At 38.6% G+C, this 13,130-nt stretch overlaps 1 long non-coding RNA gene across 1 annotated transcript; it reads right to left on the bottom strand.

Moving 5' to 3' along the window:
• Positions 1-641: 641 nt before the first annotated feature.
• LOC118473317 (uncharacterized) lies at positions 642-4,011 on the bottom strand. The gene is made up of 2 exons (XR_004852653.1): positions 3,764-4,011; positions 642-2,789 (listed from the first exon to the last, which is right to left on the bottom strand). It is a non-coding gene; the product is annotated as an uncharacterized lncRNA (long non-coding RNA).
• Positions 4,012-13,130: the final 9,119 nt, after the last annotated feature.

Below are 13,130 nucleotides of genomic sequence, written 5' to 3'. Positions count from 1 at the left end.
GTCTAGAAAGTTTCATAATTCATAGTGATTAGTGTTATCTCCAGCCCTACCCTTAAAGTATCCTGGCTCCGCCACTGGCGGAAAGTACAAGGGACGTTTCAATTGAACCAAAAGGCTTATTTTGATATAATATCTTCATGCACCATGTATGTTTATCCACTGGTAGAAAAAAACAGAGAGGACATGCTGATCGTCTCCTGGATGGAAGGACCACGCCACACGGAGAAGCCCACCGGCGTCATCTTCCTCAAGGCCCGCTCGGTCGTCTCTATCCGTTCCTCCTCTTCTTGTGCGGTTGGCACGTGATCTGACGAGACCTCCCAATCGGTCAAAATCTATTTTGTGGTTGGCGATGTATTCCTTGGGGAACGTCATGCTCTTCTTCAGCGCGGTACACAGGATATCAGGCTCATTGTTGATAGCAAACGATTGGGTTTCCTAAACCAGGTTTGTTTTTACTCTCGGACCAAGACTCACCTAGCTAGCCAAGTAGTCTTCCATCTCGGCGTTTTGAATGCAGGCAGGAAGGTACAATTATCTGCAGGTTAAAGTGAATGAAATGAACCATCATCTGTAACAAGAGTGCAATATCAAGGACAAGCAACAATAAAGCGCCTAACACACTAAAGGCAAGTTTTTTAAACAACCTTTGGTCTAATATTTGCCATTATAATAGCATATAGTTGTACTTGTAGAATATATATAGCAGATACAAAACATACTTTCAGTATATCTTGAACCCATTTAATGTATAAATAAAAGTACCAATTATTCAGAACATATATCAAAGTTTCATTCCAACATCTGGCTAGAATATGTAGACGAAATGATTTAAATAGACTAACCAATGATCAATGTTAGTGGTTCTACTTCAGCAATTGTAAAGGGATGCTTGTTTTTTATCACCATGGGGTGCAGTGCTTTCAACCGTGGAATTATGTTTAATGGAGTGGTCAAAATTTATGCCGTCATGTCAGTCCACCAGATCAGAAGCGTCTGTGTCCTGTGGCAGCATGATGGGCTGACCTCTGAACAAATGGACAAGCCTTCCCCAACCCAGAACGAAAGAGGTTCAATGGTTCGGCATACAACTTCAGAAGTCGACTATTTTTTCGTTTATTTTTTTAGAGAGCAGATTCATAGTTTGGGCATCAGGCACAGGTTTTCGCTCAAGTTTGTGACGTCTTAACCCATTTTGCTTGCAGTCATGCATGGAGAAGTACAGAGGAATTGCACCCAAGAAGTCCTTGGTATCCAAGGTACTACTCACGCTATTGGACCAAACAACATGAATGCTAGCGTATTTAGAAGTTTTGATCACTCCCACTTATCTAATTCCTATTGTCATGCCTAATGCAGGACCACGAGCACGCCTACTTTGATTCTGCAGACTGGGTCGATCTCTCGATGATTATCAAACGCAAAAAAACTATATGCACCAATCAATTTATAATGCCTGTATGTACTAATCGATTTATAATGTATGCATGTACTAATCAATTTTATAATGTAGATGCCAGGAAAAATTCAGAACTGAAAGAAAGGACGCAACAATTTTTGCCACTTCAGCAACTTCATAGCATGTTTTCCAACAAGGATACAACTCCAAGAAGAACGATGTAATAACCGCTTGTATCCACTATGATTATTGGAATTTTGTTGTTGTTTGGTCTTGTTATCCGACTTGCATGGTGTTGTTACAGGTTGGTCATTGTGGATGAGATGGAGTGATGGACTAACTGTAACACCCCGGGTTCCACAAACAACCCAGAATGCTACTAAACTACACTTCTGACGTCCATATATAAAATTTCGGCAGCATCCCCTTTGCAAGATTGCATAAATAGGGGGGGCAACAGGGTATAAACATATACCATGACAAAAACATACTAAGTATTATTAATCGGCTAGCAGGGAAAGATAAACGTACGACCTGAACTGAATTAACCAGTGCGCACGACCATATAAAAAAACAAACTTCCTTTGACAATAAGTTTCTAATTAAATCATGGCTGCGCCTGGGCAGCGTTATTGTGAGAGTGTAAGTGGACGTGCTGCTACTCCCCTCATTCCCAACATGTATCAAGTACCTGCATTGAGTAATGCAAGAGTGAGATGACACATCTCAGCAAGTAAAATAATATCAAACTATTCAACCACATAAGAACATTGTTTTACCACCACCTGATTCCACAACCTTCTTATTACCAAGGTGCATCACGTATACAACGTACAACACACCTAGTTACCACACCTCGCAGGTAGAAAACCACAATAGTAACATAGTAATGTCACACTTCATATATTCCTCATGAATGCAAATGTCTGCAAATGCAAGGATGACTTCTGCCTTCATACCTCTAAGGATATGAAGCTGCATCGTACCCCTCCTCGGGAAACGTACGATGCTAAAAATGTACCGGTACGGTCGGACCATAAGATCACGACATAACTTCAAAATGCAAGATGGATGATGCGATGTGCATGTCATGCCTACAACACTTCATATAACGTGATTCAAAAAGATACTTCAACTTCGTCCAAGATGGGAATCAACCACATATATCATAACCAAATTATGATCATCCACAATATTAGACAATTGAGAATTAATACTTCCAAACAAATAAACTTCATCATAGAATTCAATGATTAACATAATTAAAAACTTAAGCATACTCAATGACAGGGAATAGGATGCAAACCAAACGGTAGCAACCACCACTATATTTACTTGCCTTTACCGGAAGTTCGGGCAAATCCCTAAGTACGATCCGGAAGTCCACCACCTGTTTTTGACATACAACTTAGTGCACCTATTTCACATAATCAGGCTCATAAACGACGCCGCACCTACGCACAAACTCAAACCCCGCCGCGGGTTACATCTCTCCCCACACCCACCAAACTGCAGCGGCGCTGCTTAATAATTTCATAACTTTAAAATTATGACAACAGTGGTAACAAACAAAAACTCCAGAGGCATCTACATAAAATTCCCCACAAGTTTTGTATACAATTTATAATTAAATTCTAACATCTAATTAGCCCAAAACAGTCCACAAGATGAACCCTGTAATCTGTTTTTTTGTCTTTTGGACAGCGACATACCCGGATTCAAACAGCGATATCTTTTAAAATATAATTCCAAATCAAGCGCATAAGTACTCATTAGAAAGATAAGACAAAGCCCTACATGATTATCATACTGGTTAACAGTAATTACCCACGAAAAATTCACAGAAACTGCTAATACTACTGTTGTTCACCCACCTGAAAAATCTGTTTTTTTTGGACAGCAACAAAACCGGATTCAAACAACGATATCTCCTAAAATATAACTCCGAATCGAGCGCATAAGTACTCGTTGGAAAGGTATGACAAAGATCTACATGATTCTCATATTGATTATCACTAATTTCCCACGAAAAATCCCCAGAAACTGCTAATACTACTGCTGTTCATCCACCTGAAAATCTGTTTTTTTGGACAGCAACATAACCGGATTCAAACAACGATATCTCCTAAATTATAACTCCGAATCGAGCGCATAAGTACTCGTTGGAAAGGTATGACAAAGCTCTACATGATTCTCCCACTGATCCCCACTAATTGCCCACGAAAAATTCCCAGAAACCCCTAGAACTACTGCTGTTCATCCTCCCACAAAAAATCTGGACAGCACCTATACCGATTCGCATAGGTAAACATGTAAACAATTGGATTGCAGCACAAATACTAAAAAGAATGATCTTAAAATCACCTTGGGTTCCTCCTTTCCTCCTTCCATTCTTCCTTCTTCCTCCCTCCAAACTCCAATGGAAGACTCGCACCCACACGACGGGGTACCAAGCGGGGAGGATGCACCATGGTGAGGAGGGGGGGGCGGCTAGGGTTGAGGGGGGGGTGCTGCAATCACTTGGGGGGAGGAGAGGGAGAGAGAGAGGGGGGGTGGCGGCCACAAAGGGGAATAGGGAAGGGGGGGCGGCTGCAACCAAAGGGGAATAGGGGAGGGGGCGGCTAGGGTTAAGGGGGGAGATCTAATGGGCTCCCCACCGCCGGATCGAGATCCACGGCCCAAACTCGCTCTCACGTCCGTTCCCGATCCCAGGGCACCAGTCCAACAAGAATTCTACTGTTTTACTAGTGAATGCTTCCTAAAAGTTCCAAACCCCTGTTGCACAGGACCCGAAAGAGAAAACAAGGAAAAAAAAGAATAATCTTCAATTACTCTTCCTTTTGGAAATTGGGTATCACACTCTACCCTCCTTAAAAAGAATTCGACCTCGAATTCCGACGCTTCTATCGGAATGACGAAAGAAAGGTTAATGAATCAACAAAACTCACACATAACGAAAAGTTCGGGTACTTCTGCCGCATCAGCTCCTCAAGTTCCTAGGATTCTAAGATACGCAGCAGACGACACTCAAGAGTCTGGTCTTGCTACACGGGAATCGGCTCTAGCTCGATTAGATGGTCTGGATTCCACAAATACTTCCTCAACACAAATACATGGAATACATGGTGTACTCTGATCATAGATTCCGACAATTGCAAGTGATAAGCCCAGCTGCCACCTCGGCTAAGATAGTAGACGGTCCTATATACCTCGGACAAAGCTTTCTAGACACCAAATCAATATTGACATATGCAAGTACTTCAATGAATGTATATATTAATGCAATTCATATAGTGTTCCTATAGCCTAAACAAAACTTAGCTAAACAAGAGCAACTTCAAGAGAGCAACTTAATGCTTGCATATTTCTAGACAACAACACAGCGGTTAATTATTTTGCTCCTAACTCACAAAATATGCATCGAAAATTAGTAAACTAGGACTTTATGGAAAGCTTATAAAGTCCACTATACCCTTGGTATTATCATCACAACAAGATTTGACACTTAGAAAGGTCAAACAATGCTAAACGTAAATTCTATCCAGACTTGGACATAATTCAACTACTCAATTCAAAAATCCATAATTGGAGTCTCAATCATCCAATTCAGGTGCTCCCAGACTTTTTAGAAAGCTAGTAGAATTGTCTATAATTCATTTATAAACATATCAAGTTAATTCAATGCATATCAAGGTCAAAAGACACGAGAAAGGCTCTGCTGTCCAAATTTGGACAGATTCAGAGATCACACTTAAAACAGCTGTAACTTAACTTATAGATCTCCAAAAAAAAGTAATCCAAAATTTGTTGAAAAGATTAAGAAAAGTACTACAACTTCTTTATAATTTATAATAAGTTATTCGAAGTTTAAATTGGGCAAACAAGGTCAGCTTCGAAATATGTACAGAATCTGCACAGATTTCAAGACTGGACTTGAGAAAATCATAACTCCCAAACTTCTAGACCTATGGTCATGAAATTTTTACACAAGTAAGATAAAGAAGTTGGCTACAACTTTTACATATAACATTTCTACAGAAAAGATGGTTTACTTCATTGAACTAGCTGCATAACTAAAACTAGTCATGCAATCCCAACAACAAGCAATAGATTTTATCAGGTTCATTACTCTTCTAAGATTAAGTGGTCATTGAAAGACTAATAACTTTAGGTTCTTCATTACGAGACACCTAGAACCAATATAAGTATAGAAGCAATATGATAACTTTTTAAATCATTTAAGCCTAATCTCACATCATGCAAACAAGAATCAATTTAAGCATGTTATGTCTGCCCACATATTCATCCAAGCACATTCTATACATTATATCATAACTCCCTGCAGCTAACAAAATTTTGCAAATATAAACTCATTGAAAAGATTATAACATTCCCTAGAACTCTTATTATAATGAGTGTCTTGGAATTGGTTTCCAAACTGATAAAACAATGCAACTCTTTTGTTGCAAAACTGATAGGATTGAAACAATGGACAACTAAAATTCAAAAACTTATAACTCCTGCTATACTCAACTTAAACTACAACGAACACGCGTTGGAAAAGTTTTGAAAATTGTCCACGACTTTTGCAATAAAGTTGCACCCAAATTTATCCTTATAGCCCTCAACTCTGCATGACCTACAACTAAACTCAGCCTGAGATACTGCACATTAGAGATTCGACTTATATCCGGGCAACCACCTCTCCAAATCTATTTAACAGACAGTTACAAGTAAATACCCATTAAAAGGGTACTGAAAATACCTACAAGTTTTGCTTAAAGAGAATTCGCAAATTTGTGCTCTGCAACTATCAAAACGCGGTCGATTTATTGGTGATTATAACGACGCCTAAAGTTCAGACACAACAGTGCAACAACTTCAGAGCAACCTAACTCCAATTATATGCAATGAGAATTAGAAACCCATACTCTTTGAAAAGATCATGAAATTACTAAAACTTTCATAATCCACAAAGACCAAATTATACCGTCTTCAATGTCTACTCTTCCGTACAAAATTAAAGACTCACTCTGCTAGAGACACCAACAAAGATGTTTTAAGAAACCCATATATCTCAAATGTTTAGACCAAACATGGTGATTAAGCATCCTATGGAAAGATGCAGAAACATACTACAAAACATTCCAGATAAGTGAAGCCTGATTCAGCCTCCAACTAATTTAAAATGCCTCCCGAAACCAAACAACACATTATCAACAATAATAAAAAAAACAATATAAAATGAAACCCAAGTCATTGGCAGGTGCCATCAACACTAGGATTTTCCACTACCAAACTGGGATGCAACTCCACAAAGTCTTTAAATAACACTCTACCAAATAGGTTAGAACACTAAGCACAACAATCAATGAATTCAACAACCTCGTTTGTTAATGCCACTAAGGTCAAACATCCATGTACCGACAATGTATGAAACACCTGACATACCTGTCTCTAGCTCTATAAAACATGGTTGTTATTACACTAGAATCCAACTACTAGAAATCTCCAAAACCATTCTGTTGACGTGAAGCAAATGGTGCTCATGTCATATAACATCTTTTCCCCCTCTCAAAAGAGATAAAATTTGCAATACTCATAAAGCAATGGAGGGATAACAACAAGAAAAAACTAATGTACTTCTTGACACAGACTCATGCAAAAGCTTCATAAATATTACTTTCAACACTAAAATAATAACACGATACTATGCTCAACAGGAGTAATTGGACTTCAATAAGATAATCCACCTAACCCAACTACTTTGATTAACCTCACATACAACAATACCTCCTATTATTGCACTTGAACAATTTGTACCTAGTGATGTCATAGGATGACTTCAAAGTAGTAGACATACATGATCTATCAAACCATCATTCATATAAAAAAAATCTCCATCTGATGCAACAACCACATCATTATAGAGATAGAGGACTAACAAACATAAGCAACTTCCAGTTAAACATTGACTTTGTTTAAGATAAAGCGGTCCAAATAATAATTCAACAAGCATGCATAGAGAACTGATCATATAAAAAAAACTACCATATATCATCGGCGATTAAAAACAATATAAAACGGGTTGTCCATATCGTCCACATGACTAGCCTCCAACAAATAAAAATTATGCATAACCTTTTTGGCTATAGAAACAAACCATAGAAGGAAAACATGCATGCCTCTTCAACTATAATATAGACATAAAATCCACTTAAAATCACCCTATTTATTATTAAAGATAAGGTTGCACACAATAAGAAAACTTATCATGTAAACATGGTTGAACTTATCTATCCACGTCATCTTACAAATTCACTTGAGTTCTACCAGCCTCAAGATTTCATAGACAGTCCAACATTGCCTTTGTTCTATGGAGACAAGCCTATTGTACTCTAAGATCAAGTTGGCAAGTAGCCACACTAGCCAAAAAAAAGTGAGGTGTAAAGCACTGCACCCATGGAAATATTACATTGATAAGTTGGGTTGTAACCCAACAGTCAATCAAACTCAACAACACCATAAAACTACATTGTATAGTGTTTTCACACTACACCAAGTCGGAATAGATCCTTTATACACAAGCTCAATAAACAATCGGTCCTATAAGTACTAGAACCCAAGAATCCTTTTGGAAAAAAAACATCCACAGTCAAGCATACAGAAATGTATGATAGTAATAGCTCAGAGATTAGTAAACATTGCATCCAAAAACAACATTATGACGATATGTATATAAAACAAGTACATTAGTAGCTTCACTTGCATAATAATTTCAATAACAACCACATCAAGAAACCAGTATTAAATAGTAGTAACATTTCATATCAAGCATTACGTCGTTAACGACATACCTCATCAAACCATAAAGGGGTTTGGAGTCAGGAAATTCTAGTCATCTATACAATAAAATACTAATATGAAAGATATATGAACCCATACCCTTCCTATATGTGCAAGTGTGTCAAATTTATCTTCAAATTGCGTAGAATCTAAAGCCTATCCTCTGATACCAACTGTAACACCCCGGGTTCCACAAACAACCCAGAATGCTACTAAACTACACTTCTGACGTCCATATATAAAATTTCGGCAGCATCCCCTTTGCAAGATTGCATAAATAGGGGGGGCAACAGGGTATAAACATATACCATGACAAAAACATACTAAGTATTATTAATCGGCTAGCAGGGAAAGATAAACGTACGACCTGAACTGAATTAACCAGTGCGCACGACCATATAAAAAAAACAAACTTCCTTTGACAATAAGTTTCTAATTAAATCATGGCTGCGCCTGGGCAGCGTTATTGTGAGAGTGTAAGTGGACGTGCTGCTACTCCCCTCATTCCCAACATGTATCAAGTACCTGCATTGAGTAATGCAAGAGTGAGATGACACATCTCAGCAAGTAAAATAATATCAAACTATTCAACCACATAAGAACATTGTTTTACCACCACCTGATTCCACAACCTTCTTATTACCAAGGTGCATCACGTATACAACGTACAACACACCTAGTTACCACACCTCGCAGGTAGAAAACCACAATAGTAACATAGTAATGTCACACTTCATATATTCCTCATGAATGCAAATGTCTGCAAATGCAAGGATGACTTCTGCCTTCATACCTCTAAGGATATGAAGCTGCATCGTACCCCTCCTCGGGAAACGTACGATGCTAAAAATGTACCGGTACGGTCGGACCATAAGATCACGACATAACTTCAAAATGCAAGATGGATGATGCGATGTGCATGTCATGCCTACAACACTTCATATAACGTGATTCAAAAAGATACTTCAACTTCGTCCAAGATGGGAATCAACCACATATATCATAACCAAATTATGATCATCCACAATATTAGACAATTGAGAATTAATACTTCCAAACAAATAAACTTCATCATAGAATTCAATGATTAACATAATTAAAAACTTAAGCATACTCAATGACAGGGAATAGGATGCAAACCAAACGGTAGCAACCACCACTATATTTACTTGCCTTTACCGGAAGTTCGGGCAAATCCCTAAGTACGATCCGGAAGTCCACCACCTGTTTTTGACATACAACTTAGTGCACCTATTTCACATAATCAGGCTCATAAACGACGCCGCACCTACGCACAAACTCAAACCCCGCCGCGGGTTACATCTCTCCCCACACCCACCAAACTGCAGCGGCGCTGCTTAATAATTTCATAACTTTAAAATTATGACAACAGTGGTAACAAACAAAAACTCCAGAGGCATCTACATAAAATTCCCCACAAGTTTTGTATACAATTTATAATTAAATTCTAACATCTAATTAGCCCAAAACAGTCCACAAGATGAACCCTGTAATCTGTTTTTTTGTCTTTTGGACAGCGACATACCCGGATTCAAACAGCGATATCTTTTAAAATATAATTCCAAATCAAGCGCATAAGTACTCATTAGAAAGATAAGACAAAGCCCTACATGATTATCATACTGGTTAACAGTAATTACCCACGAAAAATTCACAGAAACTGCTAATACTACTGTTGTTCACCCACCTGAAAAATCTGTTTTTTTTTGGACAGCAACAAAACCGGATTCAAACAACGATATCTCCTAAAATATAACTCCGAATCGAGCGCATAAGTACTCGTTGGAAAGGTATGACAAAGATCTACATGATTCTCATATTGATTATCACTAATTTCCCACGAAAAATCCCCAGAAACTGCTAATACTACTGCTGTTCATCCACCTGAAAATCTGTTTTTTTGGACAGCAACATAACCGGATTCAAACAACGATATCTCCTAAATTATAACTCCGAATCGAGCGCATAAGTACTCGTTGGAAAGGTATGACAAAGCTCTACATGATTCTCCCACTGATCCCCACTAATTGCCCACGAAAAATTCCCAGAAACCCCTAGAACTACTGCTGTTCATCCTCCCACAAAAAATCTGGACAGCACCTATACCGATTCGCATAGGTAAACATGTAAACAATTGGATTGCAGCACAAATACTAAAAAGAATGATCTTAAAATCACCTTGGGTTCCTCCTTTCCTCCTTCCATTCTTCCTTCTTCCTCCCTCCAAACTCCAATGGAAGACTCGCACCCACACGACGGGGTACCAAGCGGGGAGGATGCACCATGGTGAGGAGGGGGGGCGGCTAGGGTTGAGGGGGGGTGCTGCAATCACTTGGGGGGAGGAGAGGGAGAGAGAGAGAGGGGGGTGGCGGCCACAAAGGGGAATAGGGAAGGGGGGGGGCGGCTGCAACCAAAGGGGAATAGGGGAGGGGGCGGCTAGGGTTAAGGGGGGAGAACTAATGGGCTCCCCACCGCCGGATCGAGATCCACGGCCCAAACTCGCTCTCACGTCCGTTCCCGATCCCAGGGCACCAGTCCAACAAGAATTCTACTGTTTTACTAGTGAATGCTTCCTAAAAGTTCCAAACCCCTGTTGCACAGGACCCGAAAGAGAAAACAAGGAAAAAAAAGAATAATCTTCAATTACTCTTCCTTTTGGAAATTGGGTATCACACTAACATTTACACTTGAACTGTTTGGTGAAATGCTTAGTAGAAAGAGGCCAGCAAGAATGGAGTCATGGAACATCGACAGGAGTGGTGCAGCAGCGGCGACCAATGTATCCCTTGAACAATCTGGTTTTGACAAGATGCAAATCAATCTGGTGTACACTATATTCCGCACTTGTATAGATTGTTTGGCTAATTACAAGATTATCTCAGTGTTTTGGTTTGGATTTAGAGTACACTTATGTATGAAATATTGATTGGCACTCATCTATATTATATTAATTATATTATTATTAAATATATATGTGTATTTCTCTTTCAAATTATTATAATGTGATATCTCAAAAATGAATATAAATTGAAGAATATATTGTCATTTAAGTCAATTTGTTTAAATCTTATTAAGATAGTTCCAAAAATGTCCAATATCGATCTTCTAAACAAGAAGATTTCCAAAACGTCCAATATCACTCACCTAACTAAGATGGTTTTTATATCGCAAGTGTTTATTTTTATAGAATATTTTAGACAGTTTACTAAATAACTTATGACTTAAAATGTTCATATACTTGACGGTTGTTTAGAAAAAGTGTCTTAAATAAAACATAATTCAAGACATGTTATTGGACAAAATGACTTAAACAAATACCTTTTTTAGACGGTTATAAACTAAAAAATGTCTTATATAATATCTTGTTAAGACGGTTTGCAACCGTCTTAAATGTGTGACATCTTTTACGACTCCATCAAAATTGGACACTTGAAAAACGTCTTAATAAGTGAAAATTAACTGTCTCATATAACATGATCTGTAGTAGTGTGATGAAAAGAGTAAAGGAAAGAAGAAGGCTCCTGCTCCAAGTTTCTAAAGTGATGAAGAGGAAGAACAAGAAAGTGATGATGAAGAAGATAATCAACCATCAACATCATCCTCCAAGGACGAAGAAACAATCCGACATGTCAAAAATGTAATGGGAATGATCCGCAAGATTAATCTAATGGGTGTGCCCTTGCAGGTCGAGGATCTTCTCTTTAACATTGACAAGAAAAAGCAAAGAAAGAGAGGATGGTTCACATGAGGGGAGAAGGGCCACTTCAGGGACAGCTGTCCAAATATGGTTGAACCCATAAAGGAGAGGAGCAAAGGCAAGGCGCTTACAAGTGTCAAAACTTGGGATGACTCTTCAAGCGAAGATGAACCTCCAAGGACGCGCAACCACCGATGCTCATCACGGTCATCACGCAAGTGCCTTATGGCAAGAGGTAAATGAGTATTCCATCCTCTAGTGATGATAGGAGTAATGATGATGAAGGTGAGGGAAAGCCCTCCATAGATGAGTTTGTGGAAGCCGTAAAAATTTTCCAGGATGTATGCACTAGACAAAAGGCTCAGCTTGAAACTTTTAAAAATAAGTTGATTAGCTCCCAAAATTATTATAAATGTTTACTAGAAAAATTTGAAACATTTGCAAATTTGAATTGTGAGCTATCAACTAAAATTGAGCAATTAGAGTCTAGTGCTCCATCCTTAGCTATCGATGATGGCCTTATTAAAAAGAATGGAAAACTTAAGACTAAGTTAGCTAGATCTCAAGAAGTCATTGAAAATTTGCTAGGGAAAATGGAAATTCTTAGCATACATAATAATGAGCTAACTACTAAGCTAGAAAACATCGGTAGCACCCCAGGAATATCTTTGGTTGATATACCTGAAATTATTAAGAAAGATGTTTCTACTTCTTGCTTTGACTTAATCGATGATTCTAACCCCTGCAATCAAGTTTTGTTAAGAATCTTGTTATAGAAACATGTTTGGATGAGATTGCAATGGAGAATGAGAAATTAAAGCAAGAGGTGGCTCGCCTTGGCAAAGCTTTGTATGACAAGAAAGGCAAAGCCAAACAAATCCAACCTCTTCAGGATAACACCACTGCGGGAGTGAACAAGCCTGTGGAGGGCGAAACTGTGATTTGTAGGCTATGCCACAAGGAAGGCCACAAGTCTTACCAGTGCAAGGCGAAGACCGAGGATAGCTCAAGCAAAAGCCAACAAGAAAAATCTCCAACACCTACATCGACAAGGTGGATAAAAAGGCTGCTACACCATATTTAATCAAAAAGAAAAAGAATGGAAAGGTGATAGCAATAAAGGCCAACAAGCAAGCCAACAAAGGAAAGGGGGTCAAACGCATCTGG

The sequence above is a fragment of the Zea mays genome, chromosome 9 (genome assembly GCF_902167145.1).
Source record: "Zea mays cultivar B73 chromosome 9, Zm-B73-REFERENCE-NAM-5.0, whole genome shotgun sequence".
Taxonomy (NCBI): domain Eukaryota; kingdom Viridiplantae; phylum Streptophyta; class Magnoliopsida; order Poales; family Poaceae; genus Zea; species Zea mays.
Note: the sequence above shows the minus strand (reverse complement) of the source record. Positions and strands in the feature narration are given on the sequence as shown.